Here is a 15,480-nt window from a genome sequence, read left to right as displayed (position 1 = left end):
GAAACTTGGATAAAGTCATTTTACTGTTAAGCTCAGGAAATGAGGCCTGTAAATTTGGAACGGCCGTGGCCAAAAAAAAAAAAAAAATTATCACTTTTAATACGATATGGTACCAAAACCTTTGATGTCAGACTACTAAGATTAAATAAAGAACACAGTCTTTAAAGAAATTAATTTCCGAATATTTATGTCTTTTCTCTTTCCTAGAGGAGATCATTGACTCTGAAGCAGTAATAATAAATGATAAAATGTTGAAATGTTCACGTTGTTTAAGTGCCTAAGAGAACAGAGAAGACATGTCCTCTTATCCCTTAAGTGTTTGTCTTTAGAGCTTCTTGAGGAAGAGCGTTGTCACGTCCAGACCACTCCATCCCTTAATGCTGGTTGGGTGTCAGAAGGTCAGGGGTTCTAATGCCGCCCACTCCGCCACTTGTCTGCTAGATGACCCTGGGCAAGTCACGTTACTTCTCTGTTCCTCAGTTCCCTCATCTGGAAAACGGGGATTAAGACTGTGAGCCTTATGTGGGACAGGGACCGTGTCCAACCCGATTATTTTGGTTCTACCCCAGCACTTCGAACAGTCCCTGGCACACAATGAGCATTTAACAAATACCATAATAATAATTATTATTATTAGAACTTAGTGCTTGCCCAAAAGGGCAGCTCAGCCTCCAGGTTCCCCTCCAACCTCCTCATCCGATGTACGTTCTCTTTCAGTGACAGATCCATATGTGTCAGTCGTCAATCAATCATGTTTATCATCATCATCAATCGTATTTATTGAGCGCTTACTGTGTGCAGAGCACTGTACTAAGCGCTTGGGAAGTACAAATTGGCAACATATAGAGACAGTCCCTACCCAGCAGTGGGCTCACAGTCTAAAAGGGGGAGACAAAACCAAACGTACTACAAAATAAAATAGAATAGATATGTACAAGTAAAATAAATATATAAATAAATAGAGTAATAAATATGTACAAACATATATACATCGAGTGCTTACTGTATGCAGAGCACTGTGTTAAGCCAGTAGGAGAGTACAGCGTAACAGAGTTGGTAGAGACAATCCCTTACCACGATGAGCGTTACAGTCTAGAGAGGGAGACAGCGATTAATAAGCATAAATAAATAACTACATTAGCGATATGTACAGTGGGATTAAGGGAGTGATGAATAAAGGCTGCAAATCCCAGTGCGAGGGTGACACAGGATGGGAGTGGGAAAAGAGGAAACGAGGGCCTAATTGGGGAAGGCCTCTTGGAGCAGGTGTGTCTTCAGTAAGGCCGTGATGGTGGGTAGAGTGATCGTCCGTCAGATACGAAGAAGCGCTTTGCACAGTGCTCTGCACACAGCAAGCGCTCAATAAATGCGATTGAATGAAAGGGAAAGAGTTCCAGGCCAGAGGCAGGACGGCGGCAAGATAGATGAGATCGGGCGAGTAGTTTGGCATTAGAAGAGCAAACTGTGCGGCTGCGTTACAGTACAAAATCAAAGAGGTAAGGTGAAAGCGGGGCAAGGGGATTGAGTGCTTTCAAGCCGACGTGAAGGAGGTTCTTGAGCAGCGGGGAGATGCGGCCTGAACGTTTGTAGGGAAAAATGATCCGGGCAGCAGAGTGAAGGATGGACTGGAGTGGGGAGAGACAGGAGGCAGGGAGGTCAGCAAGGAGACGGATGCAGTTATCAGGTTGGGCGGATTAACGGGATTAACGGGATAGCGGTTTGGATGGAGAGGAAGGGGTGGGTTTTAGCGATGCCGTGAAAGTTGAACCGGCAGGATTTAGTGACATATTGAATATATGTGGGTTTATGGGGCGACGATAACACCGAGGCTATGGGCTTGGAGACAGAAAGGATGGTTGTAGCGTGGCTCAGTGGAAAGAGCCCGGGCTTTGGAGTCGGAGGTCATGGGTTCAAATCCCGGCTCCGCCAATTGTCAGCTGTGTGACTTTGGCCAAGTCACTTCACTTCTCTGTGCCTCAATGACCTCATCTGTAAAATGGGGGTGAAGACTGTGAGCCCCACGTGGGACCACCTGATCACCTTGCATCCCCCCGGCGCTTGGAACAGTGCTTTGCACACAGTAAGCGCTTAACAAACACCATCATTATTATTATTATTATTATTGTGCAGTCTACAGTGATGGAAAAGTCAGGGGGAGGATAGAGTTTGGGTGAGAAGATAAGGAGTTCCGTTTCGGACGTGTTAAATTGGAGGTGTCTGCGGTACATTCAGTTAGAGATGTCCTGAAGGCAGGAGGAAGTGCGAGATTGCAGAGAGGGAGAGAGATCGGGGCTGGAGATGTAGATTTGGGAACCATCCACGTAGAGATGGCGGTGGAACCCATGGAAGCGGATGAGTCCTCCAAGGGAGTGGGTGTAGATGGAGAATAGAAGGGGACCAGAACTGAACCCTGAGGGTCTTCCTCAATCAAGGGGTGGGAGGCAAAGGAGAAGCCCTCCAAAGAGACTGAGGATGAGCGGCCAGAAGGATAGGAGCAGAACCAGGAGGACAGTGGCACTGAAGTTGAGGTTGGATAATGTTCCCAGGAGAAGGCGGTGGTCCACGTTGTTGAAAGCAACTGGGAGGTCGAGGAGGATTAGAGCTGAGTAGAGGCCATTGTATTTGGCAAGAAGGAAATGATGATGGCATTTATTAAGCACTTACTAAGTGCAAAGCACTGTTCTAAGCGCTGGGGAGGTTACAAGGTGATCAGGTTGTCCCACGCGGGGCTCACAGTCTTCATCCCCATTTTACAGATGAGGGAACTGAGGCCCAGAGAAGTGAAGTGACTTGCCCAAAGCCACGCAGCTGACAAGCGGCGGAGCCGGGATTTGAACCCACAACCTCCGACTCCCAAGCCCGGGCTCTTTCCACTGAGCCACGCCGCTTCTCTATCGTTGGTGACTTTTGAAAGGGCAGTTTCTGTGGAAATAAGGGGGTGGCAGCCAGATTGGAGAGGATCAAGGGGAGGCGAGGAATTTGAGGCAGCGGGCGTCGATGGCTCGCCCAAGGAGTTTGGAGAGGAATGGTAGGAGGGAGATGGAGCCGTAACTGGGAGGAGCCATGGGGTCAAGGGAGGGTTTTTAGGGTAAGGTAGATATGAACATGGTTGAAAGCAGTGGGGGAAGAAACCGTTGGAGAGCAGACAGTTGAAGCGGGAAGGTGGTTTAATAAGATGGGAAGGGATGGGGTCAGAGGCACAGGTGGAGGGGGTGGATTTTGACGTAAGGCAGATCTCCTCTTGAGAAACTGCAGTGAAAGATGGGAGAGTCGAAGAAGGGTCAGGAGGAGGGAGGGACTGGAGTGGAGCAGGGGAGATTTTAGGGAGATCACCCCCGATGTTTTCAATTTTCTCAAAGTACATGGCCACTTCATTAGGGACAAGAGACGGAGGACGAGGGGGAACGGGGAATTTGAGGAGGAAGTTAAATGTCCGAAACAACCGAGGAGGGCAGTGGGCATGGGCGTCAATAAGGAGAGAGAAAGAATTTTGCCGGGCAGAGGTAAAGCACGCAAGGATGAACTTAACGTGGACGAGGTCGGCCTGGTGTCTGGATTTCCTCCAGCAGCGCCAAGTGGCTCACGCACAGGAGCGAAGGAATCGGGCTGTGGAGGTGATCCAGGGCCGTGGGTTAGTGGTACGCGATCGATGAAGGGATGGGGGAGTGAGCGAGTTGAGTTCCGTAGAGTGGCTGTGTCGAAGGTGTCAATTTGGTCGTCAAAGGAAGGTAGCTCGGGTACGGAAACCAAATGGGGCATGACGACTTGAAAAAATTGGATGGGGTCCAGGTCTCTGGGGGGGGAACAGGACGTTTTGGCGGGGAAGGGGTGTGTGGGAGAGAAGGCGGATGATGAGGAGTTTCCGTTGGATGCAGAGGTGGATGGGCAACCACTGGAGTGGGGAAACGTGTTGGGTTTTGTTGTCTGTCTCCCCCTTCTAGACTGTGAGCCCGTTGTCGGGTAGGGACCGTCTCTATATGTTGCCGACTTGGACTTCCCAAGCGCTTAGCACGGTGCTGTGCACACAGTAAGCGCTCAATGAATACGATGAAATGAATGGACTGCGTGTTTCTGAAGAAAAACGACCAAGTCAACGGAGTGAAGTCTGGACTGCAGTCGGGAGAGACAGGAGGCTGCCAAGGCAGCGAGAGGGTTGATGCACTAATCCAGGCTGGATAATTCTTGGATTAATGTGGGAGCAGTTTGGACGGAGCGGAAAGGGTGGATTTTAGCGATGTTATGAGGGAACGGTGGGGCCCCACTCCCTCCCCCGACTGCAGAGGGAAGGTGACAGGGGACAGGGGAGGGGAGAGAGAGGGAAGGGGGGAGCAGGGTTGCTTTTTCCAAATCTGGCTCTCTCTCTGTATTTCTGATTGGTCTCTTTCATCTCTCTGGATAAGCTCTTGCCTCTCTGCAGGTCTGTCTCACCTCTCTTGTCTCTTTGGATCTCCCTCTCTCTTTTTGCTCAGGCTCTGGCTCTTTCTAATCCGTTCCGTCTCCAAACTCTGATGGTGTCTGTGCAGTCGCTGGGTCTGCCTGGGCCCCGGGAGATCTCTTGGGGAGAGGATTCTTTTCATTTGTCATCCTGGTTCCTCTGAAGCTTTACCTTCCGCGTTTGTGTATGTGTATCTGTCCCTCGGGTTTAAAGGTGGCTATATTGACGGTGAGAGTCTACCAACGCATCCAAATGTGGCTGACAAAGAACAGTGGCTTGCGTGTTGTGCGCACACCGAGGTGGTCACTTTCATTCCATCGTACTTACCGCGTGCAGAGCACTGTACGAAGCGCCTGGGAGATTACAAAACAGCAATAAAGAGGGACGATCCCCTGCCCAAGGTTGATTTGTCTTGCAGCGGGCCCCAGCTGTCCTTGGCTGGGCCACGTCGTCAGAGGTTTTGCCTCGCTGCGCTTTAGAAACGTTTCCCCTTTTCTTCCTGTTTATAGTTCCACTTTAGATCGCCCACAGCAGCTGCCCGGCTGTTTTGTCATCCGTTCCTCTTACGCCTATCATCCAGGGGAAGATGTGATGCAATGAGCGTTGCTTTCGTCCTGCTGGCCTGATTGGGTCTCATGACCTCATTGTTTGTGTCCTTACCTTGCGGTGGGCAGACCTGATTTTAGGGACGGGCGGCCGTGCGGTTCTTCTCTCAGGGACGGGCTTTCGGGGAAGCGTTTGCCGTTTCCGGGCTTTCTTTCTTCCCCTTTCCTTCCTCCCGCCTGGGTTCTCACTGCCCCAGGTGTTCGGTGGCCCAGGGCAAGCTGGAATTTCGTGGCCTCGGTCGGTCGAGGGACAGGGTACGTGGGAATTAGAAAAGTAAAACTACTTGCCGCTACAGTAGCTCTGCTCCTTAGACCGACCCCCGTCCCCAGACCCGCTTGGGGTAGTATTGGATCTCAGAAATAAAGCCTGTGGGCTCGTGGGTAGTTCTGTTAACACCCCATCTTCCTGTGAATGGGGGGTAAGCGGGCCCTGTTATTCCTGCTGCTTCAATCAGGTAAGAATAATAATAATAATAATAATTGTCGTATTTGTTATGCACTTACTATATGCCAAGCACTGTACTGAGCGCTGGGGTGGATACAAGCAGATCGGGTTGGACACAATCCCTGTGCCACATGGGGTTCACAGTCTTAATCTGTAAAATGGGGATGAAGACTGTGAGCCCCATGTGGGACAACCTCGTATCCCCCCCAGCGCTTAGGACAGTGCTTGGCACAAAGTAAGCGCTCAGCAGATATTATTATTATTATTATTAATCTCCATTTTACAGACGAAGTAACTGAGACTCAGAGAAGTCGAGTGACTTGCCTAAGGCCACACGGCAGACAAGTGACGGAGCCAAGATTAGAATCCAGGTCCTTCCGGTTCCCAGGCCCGGGCTCCAGACTCCAGGGCCCGCCGCGTCTCGATGTTGGTGCTCCATTTTATCCGTGTGTTTCCTCTGATTGACTGATAGGATTTGTTTTCCAACTCTTTGAACAGTGTAATAAACTGTACAGTGGGCAGTCTGCGTAGCAGAATCCAGTGGCCCCATTCAGCTGGTGTCACCTCTGGAGATCTGTGGCTAAGAATACATAGCCAAGCGCTTAGTACAGTGCTCTGCACACAGTAAGCGCTCAATAAATACGACTGAATGAATAGCTGAGGTGTTCTCCGGGGGAATTGTCAGTCTGTATTGCTTTGCCGATTCTGACAACGGTTCATAATCACCCACGTGTCTTTAATGTGCTTTAAAAAACAGGCACCACTGCATCGGGGCCCCTGTGTGATTCACACCACTATGCCGTTGACCCAAATACCTTACAGTCTTCTCGTCTTTTGATAAGTTCGAATGGTTGGCTTTCCTGATCAATCAATTAATCAGTGGCATTTATTTAGCTCTTACCGTGGACGGAGCCCTGTTTTCAGCGCTCGGAAGAGTACGGTACGACAGAACTAGCAGATACGTTCCCTGCCCAAAAATGAGTTTACAGTCCAGAGGGTAATTCCCTTCCCTTTCTGGTGCTGCTGCTCGTAGCCTTTTGGATAGGAAGAGTCTCCCAGAGGATCCGAATTATACTGTGACATCAACTAACAAATTCCTTGTTCCTAGCCAGCAGAAGATATCGTTCTCGCCTCCATCTACGCCCGCTGCCTTGGAGAACTGAGTCACTCCCATGGCTTCACCTACCTTCTCTATGTGGATGATTCCCAAATCGATGTCTCCAGCCCTTGACCTCTCTCTCCCTCTGTGCAGTCTCTCACACCCCTGCTGCCTTCAAGGCATCCCTACTTGGACGTCCTGCCAACACCTCAAACTTAACTTGTCGAAAACAGAGCGTGGAAAGAGCCCGGGCTTTGGGGTCAGAGGTCATGGGTCCAAATCCCGGCTCCGCCAACTGTCGGCTGTGTGGCTTTGGGCAAGTCACTTCACTTCTCTGGGCCTCAGTTCCCTCAGCTGTCAAATGGGGATTAAGACTGTGAGCCCCACGTGGGAACAACCCGATCACCTTGTAACCTCCCCAGCGCTTCGAACAGTGCTTTGCACATAGTAAGCGTTTAACAGATGCCATCATGATTATTATTATTATTGTAACCTCCCCAGCACTTAGAACAGTGTTTTGCACATAGTAAGCGCTTAATAAATGCCGTTATTATTATTATTATTATTATTATCATTCCCACCCAAACCCCGTCTTCCCTCTGATTTTCCCATCACCGTAGACCGCACCACCATTCTTCCCGTCTCCCAAGCCCGTAACTTTGGCATTTTCCCTGACTCCTCTCTCTCATCCAACCCGCGTGTTCAATCCATCACCAGATCCCGTCAGTTCAACCTTCACGACGTCGCTCGACTCTGCTCTCTCCTCTCCGTCCAGGCTGCTACCACCTTAATCCCAGCACTTACGCTCTCCCGCTTTGATTATCCGCATCAGCCTCCTTGCCGGCCTCCCAGCCTCCTGTCTCTCCCCGCTCCAGTCCACACTTCACTCTGCTGCCTGGATCGTATTTCCACAAAAACGTTCAGTCGACGCCGCCCCACTCCTCAAGAACCTCCAGTAGTGGCCCATCCGCCTTGGCGTACAACGGAAACTTCTTCCCATTGGCACTCGATCGCCTGGCCTCCGCCTGCCTCACCTCGCCAAACTCCTTCTACAATCCAGCTCACACACTTCGCTCATCTAATCCCAAACTTCTCACTGTACCTCAATCCCGTCTGTCTCACCACCGGCCTCTCGCCCACATCCCGCCTCTGGCCCAGAGCAGCAGAAGAACAGCAGAAGAAGAATAATGCCACCATTATTATTATTATTATTATTATTATTATTATTATTATTATTATTAGAACGCCCTTCCTCTTCATCTCCGGCAGACAATTACTCTCGCCCGCTTCGAAGCCTTACTGAAGGCACATCTCCCCCACCAAGCCCTCACTTCCTCTTCTCCCCTCCTTTCTTTGTCGTCCTGATTTGCTCCCTTTATTCACCTCCCTCTTCAGCCCAAAGCACTCACGTGCATATCCGTTACTCATTTATTTATAATAATAGCAATAATGATGGCATTTATTAAGCACTTACCGTGTGCAAAGCACCGTTCTAAGCTCTGGGGAGGTTGCAAGGTGATCAGGTTGTCCCACCGGGGGCTCTCGGTCTTCATCCCCATTTTCCAGATGAGGTAACCGAGGCCCGGAGAAGTGAAGCGACTCGCCCGAAGTCACCCAGCTGACAAGCGGCGGAGCCGGGATTTGAACCCGTGACCTCCGACTCCAAAGCCCGGGCTCTTTCCACTGAGCCCCGCTGCTTCTCTAGATGAGGTAACTGAGGCACAGAGAAGTGAAGTGACTTTCCCAAGGTCACACAGCAGGCAAGCGGCGGAGCCGGGATTAGAACCCGTGGCCTCTGGCGCCCAAGCCCGGGCCGTTTCCACCAAGCCACGCTGCTTCTCTGCTTCTCTGATATTAACGCCTGTCTCCCCGCCTTGACTGTAAGCTTGCTGTGGGCGGGGACCGTGTCTACCGACTCTGTTATGTTGTGATATTGTGCTCTCCCAAGCGCTTAGAACAGTGCTCCGCACACAGTACGTGCGGCGCAATAAATATGATTGATCAATTGGTAGTTCACAGTCCTTCTTTTCCGCATCGATGATGGGGGATGGAGCCGAATAAGTATGATTGATCAATTGATAGTTCGCAGTCCTTCTTTTCTGCGCTGATGATGGGGGATGGATCCGACAGGACCCCTGTTCCGAGAAGCAGCGGTTCAAATCCCGGCTCCGCCGCTTGTCGGCTGTGTGACCCTGGGCGAGTCACTTCACTTCTCTGGGCCTCAGTTCCCTCACCTGGAAAATGGGGATGAAGACTGCGGGCCCCACGTGGGACAACCTGATCACCTTGTATCCCCCCCGGCGCTTAGAACAGTGCTTTGCACATAGTTAGCACTTAACAAATGCCATCATTATTATTAGTAGTATTATTAACCCATCCAAAGATGATACAGGCAGTTATATCATCATAGGATCTTGGTAATGGTAATACTAATTACTGTTACTATTACTAATTCCTACTAATACCAATACTAAGCGAAGCAGCGTGGCTTAGTGGAAAGAGCCCGGGCTTGGGAGCCAGAGGTCGTGGGTTCTAATCTCGGCTCTGCCGCTTGTCGGCTGTGTGACCCTGGACAAGCCACTCAACTTCTCTGTGCCTCAGTTACCTCACCTGGAAAATGGGGATTGAGACTGTGAGCCCCACCTCATGACCTCGTATCTCTCCCAGCGCTCAGAACAGCGCGTGGCACATGGTTAAGCGCTGAACAAATACCGATCGTTATTATTATCACTGATGGTATTCTTTGAGCGCCTACTTAGTGTGGCTCGTTATACTAAGCACTCATCATCATCATCATCATCAATCGTATTTATTGAGCGCTTACTATGTGCAGAGCACTGTACTAAGCGCTTGGGAAGTACAAATTGGCAACATATAGAGACAGTCCCTACCCAACAGTGGGCTGAGAGTCTAAAAGGGGGAGACAGAGAACAAAACCAAACATACTAACAAAATAAAATAAATAGACTAGATATGTACAAATAAAATAAATAAACAAATAAAATAATAAAAACAAATAAAAGACTCAGTCAGCTCTCCCATTCCTACGTAACCTCATTCCTCTTCCACTGCAACCCGCCCTGTCTTTCTTTATTAGCATTTATAGCACAGTGTTTATAGTATAGCATTTAATAGTATACTAAGTAGTATACTAAGTATATAGTTTAGCATTTATAGTATAGCATTTATTAAGCACTTACTATGTGCAAAGCGCTGTTCTAGGCGCCAACACCAAGCTACCCGCTGTACCTCAGTTTCATATCTATTTCTCACCGTCAGCCCCTAGCTCCTGCCTGAAATTCCCTCCCTCTTCGTATCCGACGGATCGCCACTCTGTCCATCTTCAAAAAAAGTAATATCTCCTCCGGGAAGCCCTCCCTGACTAACCTCTCATTCCCCCCCGCCGTTGTCTTTCCCTTCTGTGTCGCCTATGTAATTGACTCTTTTCCCCCTAAGCACCCTGATACTCCTCTCCCCGCCCACATTACCGATGGACACATCTTCGTACTCTGCCACTTCTAACTGTAATTGAGGTTCAAGGCCTGCCTCCCCAGTAGATTGTAAATTCCTAGAGAGCGGGGATCGGGTCTACCCGCTCTATTTTACTTTTTCTAAGCACTTAATACAGTGCCGTGCACACAGCAAGCACTCAAAAAATACCACCGATGGGTTGATGGATCGACTCTGCCAAGAACCTTGAAGCCAAAGACGTGCCTTCTGCCTCCCAAGACCTTACAGTGTAATAGGCTGTAATTTCTAGACTGTGAGCCCGTTGTTGGGTAGGGACCGTCTCTATACGTTGCCAACTTGTACTTCCCAAGCGCTTAGTACAGTGCTCTGCACACAGTAAGCGCTCAATAAATATGATTGAATGAATAGGGGAACTAGACCTATAAAGTAGGCTGCCTGTTTACTTGTTTTGATGTCTGTCTTCCCCCCGTAAGCCCGGTCTGGGCAGGCACGGCTGAATTGTACTTTCATTCATTCATCCATCCAATCGTATTTATTGAGCGCTTACTGTGCGCAGAGCACTGTACTAAGCGCTTGGGAAGTCCAGGTTGGCAGCGTATAGAGCCGGTCCCTACCCGACAACGGGCTCACGGTCTAGAAGGGGGAGACAGATGACAAAACAAAACGTGTAGACAGGTGTCCTTCGGTGTACTTTCCGAGCGCTTAGTACAGTGCTCTGCACACGGTCAGCGCTCGGTAAATACGATTGAACGAATGAACGAATGAAAGTAGGCCCAGATAATGGGAGCAGTAGGAAGAACAAGAAGCAGATAGAGAATGATCATGAAAGCCAATCTCCTGAACCTATCAAAAGATGAAAAGAGAGGGAATCAATCAATTAAAGATATTTATTGAGCACCTACTATGTGCAGAGAACTGTATTAAGCACTTGGGATAGTACAGTACGTGGCTCAGTGGAAAGAGCCCGGGCTTCGGAGTCAGAGGTCACGGGTTCAAATCCCCGCTCTGCCAATTGTCAGCTGTGTGACTTTGGGCCAGTCACTTCACTTCTCTGGGCCTCAGTTATCTCATCTGTAAAATGGGGATTAAGACTGCGAGCCCCCCGTGGGGCAACCTGATCACCCTGAAACCTCCCCAGCGATTAGAACAGCGCATAGTAAGCGCTTAATAAATACCATCATCATTATTATTATCATTATTACAGTGCAGCAGAATTAGCAGACACGTTTCCGGCCCATAACGAGCTAGACCTTTTGGGTCACCCGGAGCTTCTCCCAGCTCAGGACTCGCTTTGGAAATGGTCCCCAGCTTTCCCAGTATGGAAGGTAGGGGTTTCTGGCCCCGGCCCCCCGCCCCCGGCAGGCAAGTGACAGAGCCAGGATGAGAACCCAGGTCTTCCCACTCCCAGGCCCCGGTGATTCCCACTGGGCGACACTGCCTATTACGCACTTCAAAATAATACTAATAATACCAATAATAATGATGGCGTTTGTTAAGCGCTTACTGTGCGCCAAGCACTGTTCTAAGCACTGGGGAGGTTACAGGGTGATCAGGTCGTCCCACGGGGGGCTCACGGTCTTAATCCCCATTTTCCAGATGAGGGAACTGAGGCCCAGAGAAGTGACTTGCCCAAAGTCACACGGCTGCCAATGGGCGGAGCCGGGATTTGAACCCACGACCTCTGACTCCCGAGCCCCGGCTCTTTCCACTGAGCCACGCCGCTTCTGTAAAATAAGTGCCGAAGATGGGTAGGGGCGTCCGCTTGGCTGACGGGACTCAGGGAGCGTAGGCTAGAATCGGAGGAGCCTCGTCTTCCTCGTCATCATCAATCGTATTTATCGAGCGCTCACTGTGTGCAGAGCACTGTACTGAGCGCTTGGGAAGTACAAGTTGGCAACATATAGAGACGGTCCCTACCCAACGGCGGGCTCACGGTCTAAAAGTCTCCGACCCCTGGTCCGACCCGGGAAGGACTGTCACGCCAGCAGCACGGGGAGTCCGCTCCCGGTCCGTCCCCCGGCGGCCCACCGCGGAGGCCCGGGGCACGAGGGGGAAGAAACCCATCTCTTTCCTCCGTGACATCACGAAATCCATCGGTCCCCGCTCCGTCCCGGGAGGGACCCGCGTCACAGCGGCCTACGATCTCCGTTTTCAGGCAGCGGAGCCAGGTTTAGAACCCAGGGCCTTCAGACCCTCAGGCCCGGGCTCTACCGACAAGGCCGCGCTGCTTCTCCGGCTAGTCTTCCTTCCCCCTCTATAATCGGCATCTGTCAGACCTCTGTCTGGGAACATCGCTCCCTGAGGAACCCCAAAGCTGAAGCAGCGGTAGGGAGAATTTAGGGGAACCGAAAGAGAATGATAGAAAGGTTTCAAATAACATTTTAAGGTTAAATGAGAGAGAGATTCGGAGGAAGATGAAAAACTGGGGTTTCACCGCTTGGAGAATGTGAGAGGCCTCAATCACGGAAACCAAGGGCGGGAAGGAATATCCTATCTTCCAGATACCTTCTAGACCGTGAGCCTGTTCTTGGGGAGGGATTGTCTCTATCTGTTGCCGAATTGTACTTCCCAAGCGCTCAGTACAGTGCTCTGCACACAGTAAGCGCTCAATAAATACGATTGCACGAATGAATTGGGAAGGCCGTGGCTTTGGAGGCGGCTGGGACTTTTGGGACTCTCGGACTGGGCCACAGGGAGCCCGAAATCCTGCTCCGGCTCTTGCCGTGTTTATCGTCGTCCTCGTCTCCTGGTTTTTTTGCTTTCACCTTTCCGTATTATGAGTCCCATTATCACGTCTTTCGTTCAGCGCTTATGATTTATCAAGCACTGTTCTAAGCGCTGGATAGGTATAATAAGGTTTTCAGGGCGGTTGCAGTCCCCGTCCCCCACGGGCCCTCAAAGTCTAGTTGGGAGAGGATGTAGGATTTATTCCCCATTATACAGATGAGGAAACGGAGGCACGGAGGAGTTAAGTGACTTGCCCGAGGTCACACTGCAGTCCAATGGAGGAACTGGGATTCGAACCCACGTCCTCTGATTCCCGGGGCCGTGTTGTTTTCAGTAAGGCCAAGCTGCTTCTCACGTCTGTCGGCTGCCGACCCCCGAGCCTTCTCGCTTCAAGATTGTGAGCGTGGAAGCCGGGAACTAGAGAAGCAGCGTGGCTCGGTGGGAAGAGCCCGGGCTTGGGAGTCAGAGGTCATGGGTTCAAATGCCGGCTCCGCCAACTGTCGGCTGTGTGACCTTGGGCAAGTCACTTAACTTCTCTGAGCCTCAGTTCCCTCATCTGTAAAATGGGGATGAAGACTGTGAGCCTCACGTGGGACAACCTGATCACCTTGTATCCCCCCCCCAACGCTTAGAACAGTGCTTTGCATGTAGTAAGTGCTTAACAAATGCCATTATGATTAATTATTATTATTATGCTCACGGGTTCAAATCCCAGCTCTGCCAATTGTCAGCTGTGTGACTTTGGGCAAGTCACTTAACTTCTCTGGGCCTCGGTTACCTCATCTGTAAAATGGGGATGAAGACTGTGAACCCCCCGTGGGACAACCTGATCACCTTGGAACCTCCCCAGCGCTTAGAACAGTGCTTTGCACATAGTAAGCGCTTAATAAATGCCATCATCATCATCATTGTCATTATTATCAGGGCCTTTTCTTTCCTCAGCGCTTAGTACAATGCTCTGCATACGGAAGGCCCTTAATACTACTTCTCTGGCTGAATTTCTCCACCTTGCCTTTCTGCAAAGCACTGCTTCCGGAACTAAGCGCTTCAGAGAGTGCAATCGAGGTGAAAGACATAACCCAATAAGGGGGACGAACATTTACAAATAGGAGGAAAAAGGAAAAGGAAAGCGGATAGGTAAAGAAATAAGTGCTTAAATAGAATCCATAGAGGCTAAGAGGCTTTCCATAAGGCTCCTTCGGTGCACCTTAAGTCATAAATGCAAAAACAGCAGCACTTTAACGACCCGATGACCCAATACGCAGTGATAATCACTAAAATGTGGAGAAAAATGACTAGACTATATAGAACTGGAAAGCTCAGGAACAGTGAACACGTCAACCACCACCGAATATTTTCCTCCCGAAGTAAGAGAAGCAGCGTGGCTCAGTGGAAAGAGCCCGGGCTTCGGGGACGGAGGTCATGGGTTCAAATCCCGGCTCTGCCAACTGTCAGCTGTGTGACTCTGGGCAAGTCACTTCACTTCCCTGGGCCTCAGTTACCTCATCTGTAAAATAATAATAATGATGGCATTTGTTAAGCGCTTACTATGTGCAAAGCACTGTTCTAAGCGCTGGATGGGGATTAAGACGGTGAGCCCCGCCGTGGGACAACCTGATCACCTTGTGATCTCCCCGGCGCTCAGAACAGTGCTTTGCATATAGTAAGCGCTTAATAAATGCCAGCATTATTATTACAATTCATCAACAAATAGAGACAATCCCTGCCCACCGCGGGCTCAAAGAAGGTCTACTTTACAGTGATGATTCGGATGATGATGATGATGATGATGATGATGATGATGATGGAATCTCTGGTCAGAGCCATGAATGAGCCTCCACCCAGTCGGAGGCCATGGGTTCAAGTCCCGGCTCTACCAATTGTCAGCTGTGTGACTTTGGGCAGGTCGCTTCACTTGTCTGGGCCTCAGTTCCCTCATCTGTTGAATGAGGATTAAGACCGTGAGCCCCCCGAGGGACAACCTGATCACCTTGTAACTTCCCGAGTGCTTCGAACAGTGCTTCGCACATAGTAAATGCTTAATAAATGCCATTACTATTATTATTATCGTGGGTCGTCAAGGCCAAGAACCGGCGCGGAGGATTTATCAGAGTATTAGCGGTCTGCGCGGCGCCACTTACACTCTCTCTTTCTTTCCAGGCAGGCTCCCGCTGGGCCATGGGGCCCATCGTGCAAAGAGGCCCCCCTTTCCCAGACGAAGCCCCCCTTTTCCTCTGCTCGCCCTCCCTTTTCTCTACCCCCCTTCAACTGCACACAGTAAGCGCTCAGTAAGTACGATTGAATGAATTAATGCTAAAACTCATATATCCCAAAGTGCTGTCTGAACTCATCAGATAGTGGAATAATAATAATAATGGCATTGGTTAAGCGCTTACTATGTGCCTTTGCACTGTTCTAAGCGCTGGGGAGGTTACAAGGTGATGAGGTTGTCCCACGGGGGGCTCCCAGTCTTCATCCCCATTTTCCAGATGAGGGAACTGAGGCCCAGAGAAGTGAAGTGACCCGCCCAAAGTCACCCAGCTGACAAGTGGCGGAGCCGGGATTTGATCCCGTGACCTCGGACTCCAAAGCCCGGGCTCTTTCCACTGAGCCAAGCTGGGGGAACGCAGACCGTACGGAAGAAGCTTCATGACAACATCATAGCAAGAAGCAGCCTTACCTGGTGGCTAGAGCCCGA

Source organism: Tachyglossus aculeatus, chromosome X5 (assembly GCF_015852505.1).
Source record: "Tachyglossus aculeatus isolate mTacAcu1 chromosome X5, mTacAcu1.pri, whole genome shotgun sequence".
In the NCBI taxonomy this organism is placed as follows: domain Eukaryota; kingdom Metazoa; phylum Chordata; class Mammalia; order Monotremata; family Tachyglossidae; genus Tachyglossus; species Tachyglossus aculeatus.
The sequence above is the reverse complement of the archived record's forward strand: the minus strand, read 5'-3'. Positions refer to the sequence as shown.